The sequence below is a fragment of the Pleurodeles waltl genome, chromosome 2_1 (genome assembly GCF_031143425.1).
Source record: "Pleurodeles waltl isolate 20211129_DDA chromosome 2_1, aPleWal1.hap1.20221129, whole genome shotgun sequence".
In the NCBI taxonomy this organism is placed as follows: domain Eukaryota; kingdom Metazoa; phylum Chordata; class Amphibia; order Caudata; family Salamandridae; genus Pleurodeles; species Pleurodeles waltl.
The window spans coordinates 107,463,492-107,479,403 of record NC_090438.1 but is presented as its reverse complement, the minus strand read 5'-3'; positions in this window follow the sequence as shown (position 1 = coordinate 107,479,403).

Here is a 15,912-nt window from a genome sequence, read left to right as displayed (position 1 = left end):
TGCAAATAATGGAAGTATAGTCATCTTAACTAAGGTAATACGGCCCATAATAGTAAGGGGCAAGGGATGCCATTGAAAAAATAGCCCACTCACCTTATTCGAGGTGGTGGTATAATTCTAACTAAATAAATATGCAAAGTTTGTTGAGACATAAATCCCAAGATATCTAATGGGGCAGTGGATAAAACTGAGGGAGTACTATTAAATAAGAAAGCTTCAGATTTAGTGTGATTAATCTTGTACACCCCAATTTCTGAAAAAAATTTAATTTTAGCGAGCAGGTTGGGAATGTTTGCTCTTCAGTGGCCAGATATAATATCATATCAACCACAAAAAGCTTTATTTTGAATGCGCCCTGAATAGGAGCTCTAATTTGGAGGACTTTTAATGCAGTGGCCAGGGGCTTAATGAATAGGGCAAAGATAACAGGTGACATAGGGTACCCTTATCTTGTGCCTCTTTTGATTGTAAAACACCCTACGGTTTGGGAAATAATTACAACTTTGTCATTGATCTTTCTTGTATAGGTTCTCTAATAAGTGATCCAATTTTGTAGGGAACCCAAAGTGTAACAGTGTGGAAAACAGAACCTCCCATTATACTAGGTAGAAAGCTTTTTTAGTATCAAGCATAATAATGGCCACTTTTGTGGTGTTGGATTGAGGAATAATAATCGATGGCCTATAACAAAAAGTTGGTATTGGATGAAATGAACCTAGTAGGTAGGTATTCATTTTGGTCTATATAGATCAGAGAGTGTGCTAATGGGACTAGCCTAGTCTTAATAATTTTTGTAAAGATTTTATAATTGTAGGTCAACAGGCTGATTGGGCGATATGATCCTGGTTTCTCAGGGGGTTATCCTTTTTGAGGAAGCTGTGATCACCACTTCTCTGAATGAGCTGGGTAGGTTGCATCCATTTAGAATTTAATTGAAAAGAATGACAAGAATTTTGGCCACATGGGCTTCAAATAGCTTACATACTTTTGCTGGAAGGTCATTGCTCCCACAAGCGTTTGTATTGTGAGATCATTTTATTGCGTCCTTTACCTCAGCTAATGAGATGGAAACAGTGGGTGTGGCTTGCAGTTCACTGGTGAGAACAGGTAGCTGAATCTAATGTAAGAATTCCTCGATATTCTCGAGGGTCCATTTATTAGTTAGTGCGTAGACCCCTACATAGTGGTCAAGAAAAATGTTGACAATTAAATCAGGTTGAGTGACCATTCAGTTCTCTGCTTCATCAAAAATAGCTTTAATAGTCTTGTTGTTGCTTTTTTTCCTCACTGACCATGGCAATAAATCCCAACATGCTCATTTTCCTTGCATCTTTTCTGGAAGCATGTATTTTGATTAACTATTTCTCGAGACATACAGTGATCTTTTAATTTTGATTTGCTTGTAATACTTTGGCTCTTGTAGTAGATGGACGAAGTCTGGAATATGTAAGCCTGACCAGGTCAAGTTTGTGCTGTATGGCCAAAGCTATTCCTTCCTTTGTTTAATGATTTGTGCTCTTAAAAGAGATTTCTTTCCCCCAAATAAAGGCCTCTAATACACCCCAAACTGCGAATGAAGGAGCTGTGCCTATATTTATCTCAAGAAATGAATCTTTGGCAAGACCCATTACCATGACCCCGTTTTCATCTACTAATCGTGATTTATCAAAGCACCATCTAGGCCGTTCAGTCCTCTGATCCCGCCATGAAACATCTAAAAATGGGGTTGAATGTTTGGAGAAGGGGGTCCGCTAATAAACATGTTTTGCTTCTACACCACCATCCTCGAGGTGAAATTGTATCATTTTGAAAAACAGGTATATTCTCTCCCCTGGGGAAGGTCAGCCTGCCAAGGATCAATAAGGGCAAAATAGCTTCTCAATTTGGCTAAAAATCCTGATGACCTCTGCTTATTTTGCTGTTTGTTGCTGTGCGAGTATTCCAGCCTGACTTCCTGGATAACACTAAAACCCCACCCCCCTAAAATCCACAAACCCTTTTAGTTGTAGCATTAGGCTATAAACTTCCTTGAGGGAGGAAACATCATCCTCAATAGGACCATTTTAGCTAGTAAAGTGGATGAGCTGTTTGTGGATCCTGAAGCTCACCAAGATCCATCTTGCCCTGAGATTTCTTAGAACCTGATTCACCTCACATGGAAGATGTTGTGAGATCAAGACTGCCACCACCCTAACTGCAGCACTAGTGGATGCATAACTTGCATGTGAGATAAATCCAGGGGTACTCTGCTGTTTAGCCCAGGACTTGAGATGGGTCTCTTGGAGGAGAATAATCTGAGCTTTGGATATTTTGAGCTATGCCAAAATGGACCAAAATTTGGTCTGATTATTAATCTCATTAGCATTACAGGATGAAATCCAAAGGCTTCTAGTGTGCATACCCACAACACTCCTTGAGACTCAGTTGAGCTGTTCCCTGACTCCCAAAATGTATTCCACTCAAAATTCAACTTTCTTGTATTCCACCTCCTATGCCTTCAAAAATTGTAAATCTTGTGTTATCCACTCATTGATGGCGATTCTCTGAAATTTGAAATGCTGCTGAATTTTTCTATCTAGATTGTTCTGCCCTCTAGTGACCCTTCCCCAGACATCCCTGCCCATTGAGCCCCACCTGTCACAGGCTCTCACAGCAGCAGATCCTCATCAACCCTTAGGTGCTCACCCCCCCCCTCTACATCCCTCACCCTAGGTGAGCTCCCCGGCAGTGCCCTCAAATGGCAATTGCAGGTGATCAGGGTCACTCCAAACTGCAAAATAAACAAAAAAAGGGCTACTGGAGGGGCATAGAGTAATAGAACTACTGCATCCTAGCATCATATTGAGGCAATCCTGCTCCTATCACATACTCACTCCCCCCACACCCCACCCAACATCAGACTTTTAGGCTAATTGTAGAATTGTTTTTGCCTGGTCAACTGAAAGAAGATTTGTGATTGCCCCTTATAAAGGACTTTCAATTCAGATTTCTGAAAAATTCCTGCTGGTGCCTCTAGTCTCTTAAAGTTGTTAATCATTGCTTTAAACTCTTTATGCCGCTGCGCTGTGGTGGTAGACATATCTGAAAAGATCTTGAAAGAGTTATTTTTCGATGTTTTATATATTTTGTACCTTATTCCATTAGTCAATATCTTTCATTTCCATGAAAATTGCCAAAGTTCACTAGGATACTCTGTGAATATTTTGAGTTGGAGGCACAAAAGCAGGAACACAATGTGCTCACTTGATTGTAAGCTGCTAGTTCCAGGGTCACATAATTATTAATTAGATTTGTAATTAGCTTGGTGACCGTCTGGACATTCTCTCAACCCTCAGAGGTACCAACGAAGCACAAGTTGGAGCTGCAACCTCCATTTTCAACATTTTTGAGTTTTAATTGTAACTCAACTAGTTTCCATTGGAGCTTCAGAATTGTAGTCTCTTGTTTATTTTTAAAGTCTTCTAGATTACAAACTGTTAGAAATGGGGTCTCTAGTTGGCAATAGTTTGCACCCTGTCCAGGTAGGGACCCTCACTCTAGTCAGGGTAAGGGAGGCACACAGCTTAGATAACCCCTGCTCATCCCCCTTGGTAGCTTGGCATGAGCAGTCTGGCTTATCTCAGAGGCAATGTATTAAGTATTTGTACACACACACACAGAGTAACACAGTGAAAACACCACAAAAGTACTCCACACTAGTTTAGAGAACATAGGCAATAATTATCTGAATAAAACCAGACCAAAACGACAAAAATCCAACATGCACAAGCAAAGATATGAATTTTCAAAGATTAAATCTTAGTAAAGCTCTAGAAACACAATAGCTCCTACTGGGGCTATCACAAAGTCTTGACAGAGTTGTTCCCAACAGTCCGACGGCACTCGTGAGGAAGTACGGGCCGATCATGGAGTCACAATGCCCCCAAGTACAGTATGTTGGAAAATGAGGAAACTAAGACTTCACATGGAGACGGGGAGGTGAGGTGTCGCTGGAGCAAATGTGGCATTGGTTACTTGCTGCTACAGGGAAGATGAGGCATCGATAACTTACTGTTAGGCAGGGAAGATGAGGCATCAGTTCCTTATGCTTTGCAGGGGAGGTGATGTGGCGTCTGTGTGAGGCATCAGTTCCTTACGATCCAGCGGGTCGATTAATCCAGCAAGTCACACCACGGGGGCCACAGATGCTATGGCGGAGTCGAGCATCACGGACGTCAGTGACTCGGCACTCAGGACTTATGCTGTGGTGGGACTTCGTAGGCACTGTAGCGGCGTCGGGCCTGCAGCATCGATTACGGTCATTGCACTTAGCGGGGACCATGGCTACGGTGCAGGCAACGGTATAAAGTCAGATAGTGACGCCGGTTCCGAAGTCAATCTGGAGTCGATGTGCTTGTTTCTTCTTGGTTGCACCAGAACTCACTCCACAGGGCCCAGGAACTGGATTTGGCACCACTTGGCAAGTCAGAACTCTCAGCAAGAGAGTCCAGGTGCTGGTAGATGAAGTCTTTGATGTCCCTGAGACTGCTTAACAGGAGGCAAGCTCAGTCCAAGCCCTTGAAGAACCTTTGGAAGCAGGATGTCGAAAGTAAAGTCCAGTCTTTTCACTCCAAGGACAGAAGCAGCAAGCAGCAGGCCAGCACACAAATCAACAGGCAGAGTGGCAGTCCCTCCTGCAGCATCCAGCTCTTCTTCATGGCAGAATGTCCTCAGTCCAGAAGGATTCTAACTTTTTGAGGTCAGAAGTTTAGTACTTATACAAATTCCTGCCTTTAAAGTGGGAAAACTTCATAGAAAAGTGTTTGTGGTGCTCAAGACACTGACTTTCCTGCCCTGGCCCCAGACTCTCCAGAGGGTTGGGGACTGCTTTGTGCAAGGACATGCACAGCCCTATTCAGGTGCAAGTGTCAGCTTCTCCCACCACTCTATCTCAGGAAGAGCCATCAGAATTTGCAGGGCACACCTCAGCTCCCTTTGTGTGACTGTCTAAAGTGAATTCACAAACAGCCCAACTGTCATCCTGGCCCAGACATGTATTCCACGGACAAGCAGAATGGGTAAGCAAGAAAATGCATACTTTCTAAAAGTGGCATGTTCAAACTTACAATTTAAAAAACAACTTCACCAAAGATGTTTTTTTTAATTTAAATTGTGCGTTCAGAGACCCCAAACACCAGGTCTCTATCTGCTCCCTATGGAAATTACACTTAAAAGATATTTCAAAGCAATCCCATGTTACCCTATGGGAGAGAGAGGCCTTGTAGCAGTGAACACCAAATTTAACAGTATTTCACTATCAGGACATGTAAAGCACACCAGTACATGCCCCATCTTTTATATACACTGCACCTTGCCCAGAGGGCTGCCTGGGTCTACCTTAGGGGTGATTTACATATAGTGAAAGGAAGATTTGAGCCTAACAAATGGGTGCACTTGACTGGTTGAAATGGCAGTTAAAACGGCCCACACAGACACTGCAGTGGCAGGTCTGAGACATGTTTACAGGATTACTCATGTGTATGTCACAATCAGTGCTGCAGGTCCACTAGTAGCATTTGATTTAGAGGCCCTGGGCACATATAGTGCATAATGCTAGGGACTTACTAGTAAATCAAATATGCTGATTATGGATAAACCAATCACAAATACCATTTAAACAGAGAGCACTTGCAATTTAGGACTGGTCAGTAGTGGTAAAGTGACCAGAGTCCTAAAGCCAGCAAAAACAGAATTTAGCACACGTTCAAAAACAGGAGGTCAGAAGCAAAACGTATGGGGCTAACCCTTCAAAAAGGGCCATCTCCAACAAAAACTCTGCTCCACTTGTGTGACTCATGAGCTAAGAAGCTGAATGTTTGAATTAATGTGGCCAAGTTAGTTGTTTGTCTCTTTATGGAATTTCTTGCATGAGACTTTCATCTCCCTGAATTCATCTAGTTTTTGCTGCAAGATCTCTTCAATTGGAGGGAATCGGGTTGGATATGGCGGGAGCAATTGATTCATTGTTGTTGACTGGGCCTGAAAAGGGGGTGGACCCGACAAAGAGGCTTTGCTTCTGCCACAAGAGATTTCGATTGCCTTCAATGGAATTGTCCCCTCAGAAAGGTTAAAAAAGCATCAGCAGTAAGATATAAACTGCCTGGTCTGACCACAACCCCATGCAGGTCCTCCGTCATGTTCCGGCCAGTCGCTTTGAACTATCTCCTCCCTCACTGGTCCTTTGGAGCCACAGGAAGGTAACATAGGGTATGTTGATGGCTTTTTTGATGTGGCAGCATTTCTGAGTGGAGGGTCATGGGAGGCATTATGCAAGTCAGAAGACAGATGTACAGCAGTTGGCTAGAAAGTTAGGTTCTGAGATGGCGATACTGCGACCTTCATTAAATGCTCCCCCAGGCTATTGACCATGGCCATTTCCTGCCTCCTCCCTCTCAGGTATGAATCAGACATTAATGGACTGGCAAGACTAGCTCTGTTAAGTCCTTCCATAGAAGCTTTCAGGTGCCCCGGAGCTGCTATCCTCTGTAAGTTCTCATCTAGGAGCTGTCTATTTGAACAAGTTTCCTGCAACTCCTCTTCTGGAATCTTGGCATCAGGGCAGATGCAGTGTGGATACGGTATTTGCCTCCTTTTGCAGTTTTGCCCACAACTCAAGCTTTTACCAAAATATCTTGAGAGAGTTAGTTTCCTTTGTTTGCAGGAGACGCAGTTAAACTTGCTATGGGATTGAAGAGAAGAATATGTGGGGGAATCTCAGGAAGTCGCAAGCCCCACTTGCCCTTAGGCAGACCGCCTCCACAACATATCAGATCTTCAAATCGAGGCTTCGTATAGCTCCCCAATGTAATGTCACACTATGGCTGTTGTGCCAAATTATGAGCAGTTAATTTTGACGTCACTTCATTTGGTTCCAGGAAGCTCAGTTGAGCTTGTTTTGAAGTTGTAGAGTATGCTGGGGATACCTAAGGAGGTTGCAAGTCGCTTCGGCAGCTATGTGCAGTGCCTCCGCAACATGCTGTGTTTCCAGCACCTGGGAAGGCACCTATTGTGCCCAAACAAGCTACTCTGACTACTCCAGTCTACAAGTCACCAACTCGAAGTTCACTGACTCCCCGAATGTAGCGTAGTACTGGAACTGCTGTACTGAATTGTGAGCTTCAGGGACCTTTCCAGGCCACTTTAATTTGCTTAACCTCTGGTTCTTTTATAAGCCTGGAATACCACCCACTGCTCATTGCTATGGTCGCTTGCGGCTGCTCCAGATTGTACCTGCGTCATGCACGGTGCAGAGATAATTACTTTACAAAAGTTAAGTCCTTTCTATGTATGCCCTTTCCTGCTGTCACCAAACCAATCAACCCCGATACCTCAAATTGCCAGGTTGCTTCTGAGGCCCTCTTTTGCCGGCATGTAGCAGCTGTCGGGTCTGGCGGGAGCGGAGGAGAGATAGGGTGCTGTGCAGTTGTTGTTCAAAGTTGGGCAGCACCGGAGGCCAGCTGCATGATTCTATTGCGCAGCTCCAAAATCAGCAGGAGCAGTGGACGAAACGGGCACGCCAATGGCTTTTTTTTCGGCTGGCGGTACCCGGCATCAGTGCCAGTATGTGTTGATGGAAGGAGAGGAACTGGGAGTACCCCGATCACCCTGCCCTTAGCAGCGGAGCATGAAAGGAGCTCCCGCACTGCTGAATACAAACTTTCAATAACTCCAAAGGTAACATTTGTGTTCTAACACTGGCAATAGCATTCTGGCTGCAGCAACTAAGTATCTTATTTAACTAGCAAAGAAAGATCTTAAACACAAGGGACTTTTGTTCTGCCAATCCAAGGTGGGCACCACTATTGCAAGCCTCACAAGAGTCTTGTATTGCACTGGCACTTGCAGTCTTTTCTGACTCTATTTGTCTTCCTTGCGTAGTGCGTGTGTTGCAGCTATGAAGCCCCACAACATGAGGCTTCCATACTGTGCATGAACCGTTGAATTGTCCTGCTTCAAAAGATTTTCTCACCCAGGTCATTCATGGGAGCACCACTCCTTGCCTATTGTGTTACCACATCTGAGCATAGTCTGCTATCAAGAAAGGCCTAGATAAAAATTACTCTAACACTAGTTCTAGAATATTTCAAGCAAGATGCTTCTCACGGGTCCGCAGTATATATTCACCATCTTGTGCTAATTCCCTATGGAGTCTGGGATTCAACTGGAGTTTTTTAAATTTACATTCACATTAAAATGCAATTTAGATTTTAAACTGTTACGATTTAACTTGACATACACAATTAAGTTATTAATACTGCGGAGGTTTGGTATAATTCTAAAGCAAGGTTGTTTCTATTTAAAATATTTTTGACCAACAAGCGTGTTTTTCTTTTAGCTCAATAGTTTCAGCCAAATATGATCCCATTAACCCAAGCAGTGTAATGATATTTAAATGGATTCTGGCATAGCAACTAATTCACTTGGGCCCTTATTATGACATTGGTGGTAATTCCTGCTTACCACCACGCTGGCGGCTGCCAAATTACCGCGGCGGCGGCTGATATCCATTCACCATATTATGACACACACACACAAATCCACCAGACCAAAGGTCAGTGATAAAGTGGCGGTATCAAAACCCACACCATTACGTCAACAGAATAACGCCCACCACATTATGACCCACGAATCACCACAGCGGGCATTCAACGGCGGTAAACCATTGGCGGTACATACCGCTGCGCTCACAATGGACACCCACAAACAAAACAACACCACATTGGACAATTCAAACAACACACACCTGACACCCATACACACACCACACCCACACCACTATAAAACACACCCACATTACCCACAACCCTTTACGATTACAATTCATTGGCATGAGACTGACACCAAGACCACTTAGCCAACTAGAGCCACACACCACTCACACCCATATACCACTCACGCACTACACATCACACACTCCAAAACATTACTCAACACACCCTTACCAACACACCTCACATAACATCCATGGCACCAGAAAGACATCCCCGTTTCACAGAGGAGTTAAGGGTCATGGTGGAGGAAATTGTCAGGATAGAGCCACAGCTATTTGGAGCACAGGTGCAGCAGATATCAATTGCCAGGAAGATGGAGGTATGGCGGAGAATCGTGGACAGGGTCAATGCTGTGGGACAGCACCCCAGAACAAGGGATGGCATCAGGAAGAGGTGGAACAAACTATGGGGGAAGGTACGTTCCATAGCAGCAAGACACCAGCTCGCAATACAGCGGACTGGCGTGGAGCCCCACCTCCTCCCCCACAACTCACAGCATGGGAGGAGCAATTCTTGGCAATACTGCATTCTGAGGGCCTGGCAGGAGTTGGAAGAGGACTGGACTCTGGTAAATCAACTTTCAACAATTATCACCCACCCCCATACCTGCATGCCATCACATACCCTCACCCTCACTCCCACCACTCCACTCCATCCCACACACTCCACCATCACATCTCCTCAATCCCAAAGCCAAGCCCTGCATGCTGTACCAATGCATGGACACCCCTCACAGCCCTGCATGGACACTCTTCACTGAAGCATGCATAGCAGAGAGAACTAACAATCCCACCATACACCAACATACACAAGTAAAAGCTGCCAGGGCAACACCAACCATAGATGGGAAGCCAGGGATGTACAATATGTCATACATATTAACCATAACACATCATTTACATCCCCACAGGTACCCCAGCCAATGTCACCGGAGAGGAGGTGGCAGCACTATCCAGTCACTCAACTGAAGAGGCTCACAGTGATGGCTGTAACTCTGGTCTTCAGGATCTGGATGATCTACCTGGCCCATCAGGGACCCCTGGATAGCCGGTTACCCAAGCCCAGTCACAGACCACCACAGAGCCTCCCCCATCAGGAAATAACACCACAGCACCCACCCAGCGTCCCCAAACCTCTGTCCTCAGGACACGTCAATCAGCAGTGTGCCCAAGTGTACAGAAACCCCAGGCTAAACATCGCACCCAAGGCAATCAGGGACCTGGGGTCAGTGGCAGTGGGCACACGGTTCAGGGGACAGAGGCACAGGCCAACAGGGACACTGGGAGGACTGCTGTGCGCAGGTGGAGCACAGGCCCAGGGAACCGACTCTCCAGGAGGCGCTCTCTGAGATTCTGGGAGCATACCAACATTCCCAGGACACAAGGCGCCAGATCCTGGACAATGTGCAGGACTACAGGCTGCTGCAGGAGGGACAGTACCAGGGGATCAGGGAGGACTTGCAGGCCATCAACAACACCCTGATCTCCATAGCAGGGGTGCTGGCAGACATGGCCAACATCATGAGGGAGTCAGTCTCACACCAGCGGGTCCCTGCCACTAGCCAGTCATCTGAACAGCCTTCCACTTCCACTGACGCTAGTGGCCAGGAGGCCCCGCCACAGGACTCACAGGCCACCAGCGCCCCTCCCCCTGCAGAAGGTGAACCACCCCGCAAACCTTCCCTGCGATCCAGACAGAAGCCAGAGACACTTGCTAAGACCCCTGCCAGGAAATGAAATTCTCCGGATTGTCACCCTTGTGTCCCGCACAGTCACCCTGTCCACCTTGAACTGCCATTGCTTCCCTTCCTATGTCTCCATGGACAATGCACCTGTGCTACAAACAGACTGAAACAATGCCCTGGACTCATCACTCCATCCTATTGCACTTTCCCCCTATATGTTAGCACTTCAATAATCACCCTTTGATAAAAATCAATTTCGAGTATGTCATGTATTTAAAATATTTATTGATTGAAACAGGTGCAATCATTGCAAATTAACTGCACATAGAATGAGCCTAGAATTAATGACCTGTAGGTGGCTGTTGTGATCACACCAGGAGTATTTGTCATATCATCAACATCTGCAAAATGAATAGCCAGAGGGAACAGTAAGGGGGCATAGAATTGGAAAATACCAGCATGCCAACGCCACACAGAATACAATTAGTCATTGAAATGTAAAGAGACACTGTCTCACCTGTGTTTCATTTGAAGTACTGACGGATTACAGTTGTTCTGTGGTCCTCATCCTCATCCTCTGTGTAGGACGTTGGCTCTGTATGTACTATCTCAAAGTGAGAGATAGCGTGCACAGAGTCCAAGGGTTCCCCTTAGAGATTGATAGTGGCAAAATTAGATAATGCTAACGCTCTATTTTGTGGTAGTGTGGTCGAACAGTAGGCTTATCAGAGGGTAGTGTTAAGCATTTGTTGTACACACACAGGCAATACATGAGGAACACACACTCAAAGACTCAACTCCAGGCCAATACTTTTTATATAGAAAAATATGTTTTCTTAATTTATTTTAGAACCACAAGATTCAAGATTTGAAGTAAATACATAAAATGCACGTTACACCCCACAGGTAAGTAAGGAACTTTGAATTAAAGCAGTAGTACACACAGTATATTTTAAAATGGCAATCAGCTATTTTAAAAGTGGACACAGTGCAAAAATCAACAGTTCCTGGGGGAGGTAAGTTTGGTTAGTTTTTGCAGGTAAGTAAAGCACTTACACAGTCAGTTTCCTGGGCATAGGCAGCCCACTGTTGGGGGTTAAAGGCAACCCCAAAGTCACCGCACTAGCAACACAGGGCTGGTCAGGTGCAGAGGTCAAAGGAGGGCCCAAAACACATAGGGGCCTATGGAGAACAGGGGTGCTCTGGTTCCGGTCTGCTGGCAGGTAAGTACCTGCGTCCTCGGGGAGCAGACCAGGGGGGTTTTGTAGAGCACTGGGGGGGACACAAAAAGGCACACAAAACACACCCTCAGCAGTCAGGGGCGGCCGGGTGCAGTGTGCAAAGCTGGATTGGGTTTGCTATAGGAACCAATGGAGGGACCTGGGGCTCACTTAGGCGATGGAAGCAGGGCACAGGGGGGCTTCTCGGGCCAGCCACCAACTGGGCTAGGAAGAGGGCTGCCTGCTGGTCACTCCTGCACTGGAGGGTGGTTCCTCTCGGTCCTGGGGCTGCGGGTGCAGTGCTTGGTCCAGGCATCGGGTTCCTTGTTACCAGGCAGTCGCGGTCAGGGGGAGCCTCTGGATCCTCTCTGCAGGCATCGCTGTGGGGGTGCAGGGGGGTCGTCTCAGGTTATTCATGAGGTCGCAGTCACCTGAGAGTCCTCTCTGTGGTGTTGGTTCTCTGAAGCTCGAGCTGGGGGCGTCAGGTGCAGAGGGTGAAGTCTCACGCCTCCGGCGGGAAGAGTGAGTCCTTTAGAAGTTGTTTCAAAGTTGCAAAAATGTTGCTGTAGGTGAACAGTGCTGCTGTTCTTGGGAGTTTCTTGGTCCTTCAGTTCAGGGCAGTCCTCTGAGTCCTCAGAGGTCGCTGGTCCCTGTCGGATGCGTCGCTGTGCAGGTTCTTTGAGTCTGGAGAAAGGCCGTTCGGGCTGGGGCCAAGTCAGTTGTCTTCTCTGCAGGGCTTTCAGGTCAGCAGTCCTTCTTCTTTGTGTAGGTTGCAGGAATCTGATTTCCTGGGTTCTGGGTTGCCCCTAAATATTACATTTAGGGGGGTGTTCAGGTCAGGAGGGCAGTAGCCAATGGCTACTGTCCTCGAGGGTGGCTGGTGTGCCTTCTCCCTGAGGGGAGGGGGGCACATCCCTAATCCTACTGGGGGAATCCTCCAACCTCAAGATGGAGGTTTTCTAAAGGCAGGGGTCACCTCAGCTCAGGACACCTTAGGGGCTGTCCTGACTGGTGGGTGACTCATCCTTGTTTTTCTCATTATCCTCTCCTGCCTTGCTGCCAAAAGTGGGGGCAGTGGCCGGAGAGGCAGGCATCTCCACTAGCTGGGATGCCCTGGGGTGCTGTAACAAAAGGCATGAGCCTTTGAGGCTCACCGCCAGGTGTTACAGTTCCTGCACTGGGAGGTGAGAATCACCTCCACCCAGTACAGGCTTTGTTCTTGGCCACAGAGTGACAAAGGCACTCTCCCCATGTGGGCAGAAACTCGACTGGTTGTGGCAGGTTGGCAGAAACTGGTCAGCCTAGCACTAGGAGTCGGACTGGTATTCAGGGGGCATCTCTAAGAGGCCCTCTGGGTGCATTTTACAATAAATCCCACACTGGCATCAGTGTGCATTTATTGTGCTGAGAGGTTTGATACCAAACTTCCCAGATTTCAGTGTAGCCATTGCGGAACTGTGGAGTTCGTTTTTGACAAACCCCCAGATCATATACTTTTTATGGCTACCCTGCACTTACAATGTCTAAGGTTTTGCTTAGACACTGTAGGGGCATAGTGCTCATGCACATATGCCCTCACCTGTGGTATAGTGTACCCTGCCTTAGGGCTGCAAGGCCTGCTAGAGGGGTGACTTACCTGTGCCACAGGCAGTGTGAGGTGGGCATGGCACTCTGAGGGGAGTGCCATGTCGACATAGTCATTTTCTCCCCACCAGCACAGACAAGCTGTGAGGCAGTGTGCATGTGCTGAGTGAGGGGTCCCCAGGGTGGCATAAGACATGCTGCAGCCCTTAGAGACCTTCCCTGGCATCAGGGCCCTTGGTACCAGGGGTACCATTTACAAGGGATTTATCTGTGTGCCAGGGCTGTGCCAATTGTGGGAACAAAGGAACAGTTTAGGGAAAGAACACTGGTGCTGGGGCCTGGTTAGCAGGGTCCCAGCACATTTTCAATCATAACTGGCATCAACAAAAGGCAAAAAGTCAGGAGGGAACCATGCCAAGGAGGCATTTCCTTACACTCTGCCTGGTCATCCTCACTGTCCACAGGCTCAACTGCTGCCACAGGGGCATCTCCAGTCTCCTCCTCCTGCAGAAAAGGGACATGGTGTCTGAGGGCCAGGTTGTGCACCATGCAGCATGCCACTACTATCTGGCAGACCTTCTTGGGTGAGTAGAACAGTTATCCACCTGTTAGGTCAGGAGGCCAAAGGTTCTCTCAGTAATCCTTCTGGCTCGCCCATGTGCCTCATTATAACGTTCTTCTGCCCTTATCCTGGCATTCCTCACAGGGGTCAGCAGCCATGATAGGTTTGGGTAAGCAGAGTCACGTGCAAATATTGAGGGACAATATTTAGCCACACACTAACCCATATGGGCCACACCATACCCATACACCAACATATACTAGGTGGAAACCAGGGCTCACCTATTAGCCACACCCTGTGCCTCTGTAGTTGGGACATCACATGTGGGATGCTGCTATTCCTGAGGACAAAGGCATCATGCACCGACTCAGTATACTTAGCATTGACGTGGGAGATGTGCTGGTCCGGCAAACACCCCATCTACACATTCATGGACTGGAAACTCTTATGATTCCTGAACACCTGTTAATTCGGGCGGGGAGGTACAAATGCATTATGTGTTCTGTCAATCTCCCCAATTATATTGGCGATATGTCCCATTGCATAAAACTCGGCCTTCACAGTGGCCAAATCCTCAACCTGGGGGAATGCAATGTAGCTGCACATGGGTTTTATCAGGGCAGACAATACTCTTGTCAGCACTATTGAGAACATTGGCCGTGACATTCCTGCTGCCAAGGCCACTGTCACTTGGAAAGAACCAGTTGCCAGGAAATGGAGCACTGATAGAACTTGTACAAGAGGTGGGATACCAGTGGGGTGAGGGATAGCAGATATCAGGTCAGGCTCCAATTGGGCACACAGCTCTGTGATTGTGGCCATGTCCAGTCTATCGGTGAGTATAATGTGCCTGTTCTCCAGTGTAGCCAAGTCAACCAGGGGTCTGTACACAGGGTTATGTCTCCTTCTCCTAATCATCCGCAGCGGTAGGAATCTAAGGGACAAAAGAGTGAGGAGCCTGTCACAAACTGAACAATGGAGCCACAACAGTAGTTTGCTATCTGTATACATGAAATGGGTCAGTGTGATCTGTACAGTATGTGCCTATTTCTCCAGTGATGCAACATTATTCCATAGGCCTGCTCCCCCTGAAATGGCGTCCGCCTGTCCTGTGTGGAGGGACGGGTGGAAGTGAGGTAATGCCGGTGACATTGAGCACTGTGGCGGGAGGCGGTCGGGAACCGCAGTGCAATTCCTCATTGGTAAATATTGGGCCCTATGGGGTAAAGTGGCCAATGGTGATCTACGCCGGCGGTGATGGTATGCACCGCCGCGGACGTGACCACCATTTTCTATCAGATTCCTCACTTGTTTCCTGACCTTCCATAGGAGAGGGCCTATACTGCATGTGCTGCTGTGACCTGTGTCTGGAACCTATATTGGCCCATGTGACTGGGGAAAGGGCCCCAGCCTTCACTTTAGAGGAGTTGGAGAGACTGGTGAATGGGGTCCTACCACAGTACGGACTGATGTATGGGCCTCCAAACCAACAGGTGAGTACACTGTGGGCACAATGCATGTGGCATGCATGTATGGACGTGTGTGTGAAGGCATTGTGTAAGGGGGGAGGGATGTCCTCTTGGCTGGGTACACACTGAGTGCTGGGCTATGTGTGTGCCAATAGTGCTGTAAATGGGTACGGTGGGCCATATGTGTAACTGGCTGGACCGTTTGTCTAATGGTGTTCTCCTGTTTGTATTGCCTCTGCAGGTCAGTGCCCATCAAAAGAAGAGTATATGGCGTGCCATCGCCAAGTAGGTGCGGACCCTGGGGATCTATGGCAGGTGGAGGACCCACTGTCGAAAACGGTGGGAGGACCTGAGACGCTGGGCATGGAAGACCACAGAGGCCCAGCTGGGGATGGCCTCCCAATGAGAAAGGGGTGCCTGTCAAACCCTGACCCCCCCTGATGGCCCACATACTGGCAGTGGCCTATCCAGAGCTGGATGGGCGCTTGAGGGCAACACAGAAGCCACAAGAGGGTGGGTACAGTGGTTATCATTACAACTTACACCTGGTGGGGTGGTATCCGGGTGGTGGGTGTGTGTCAGT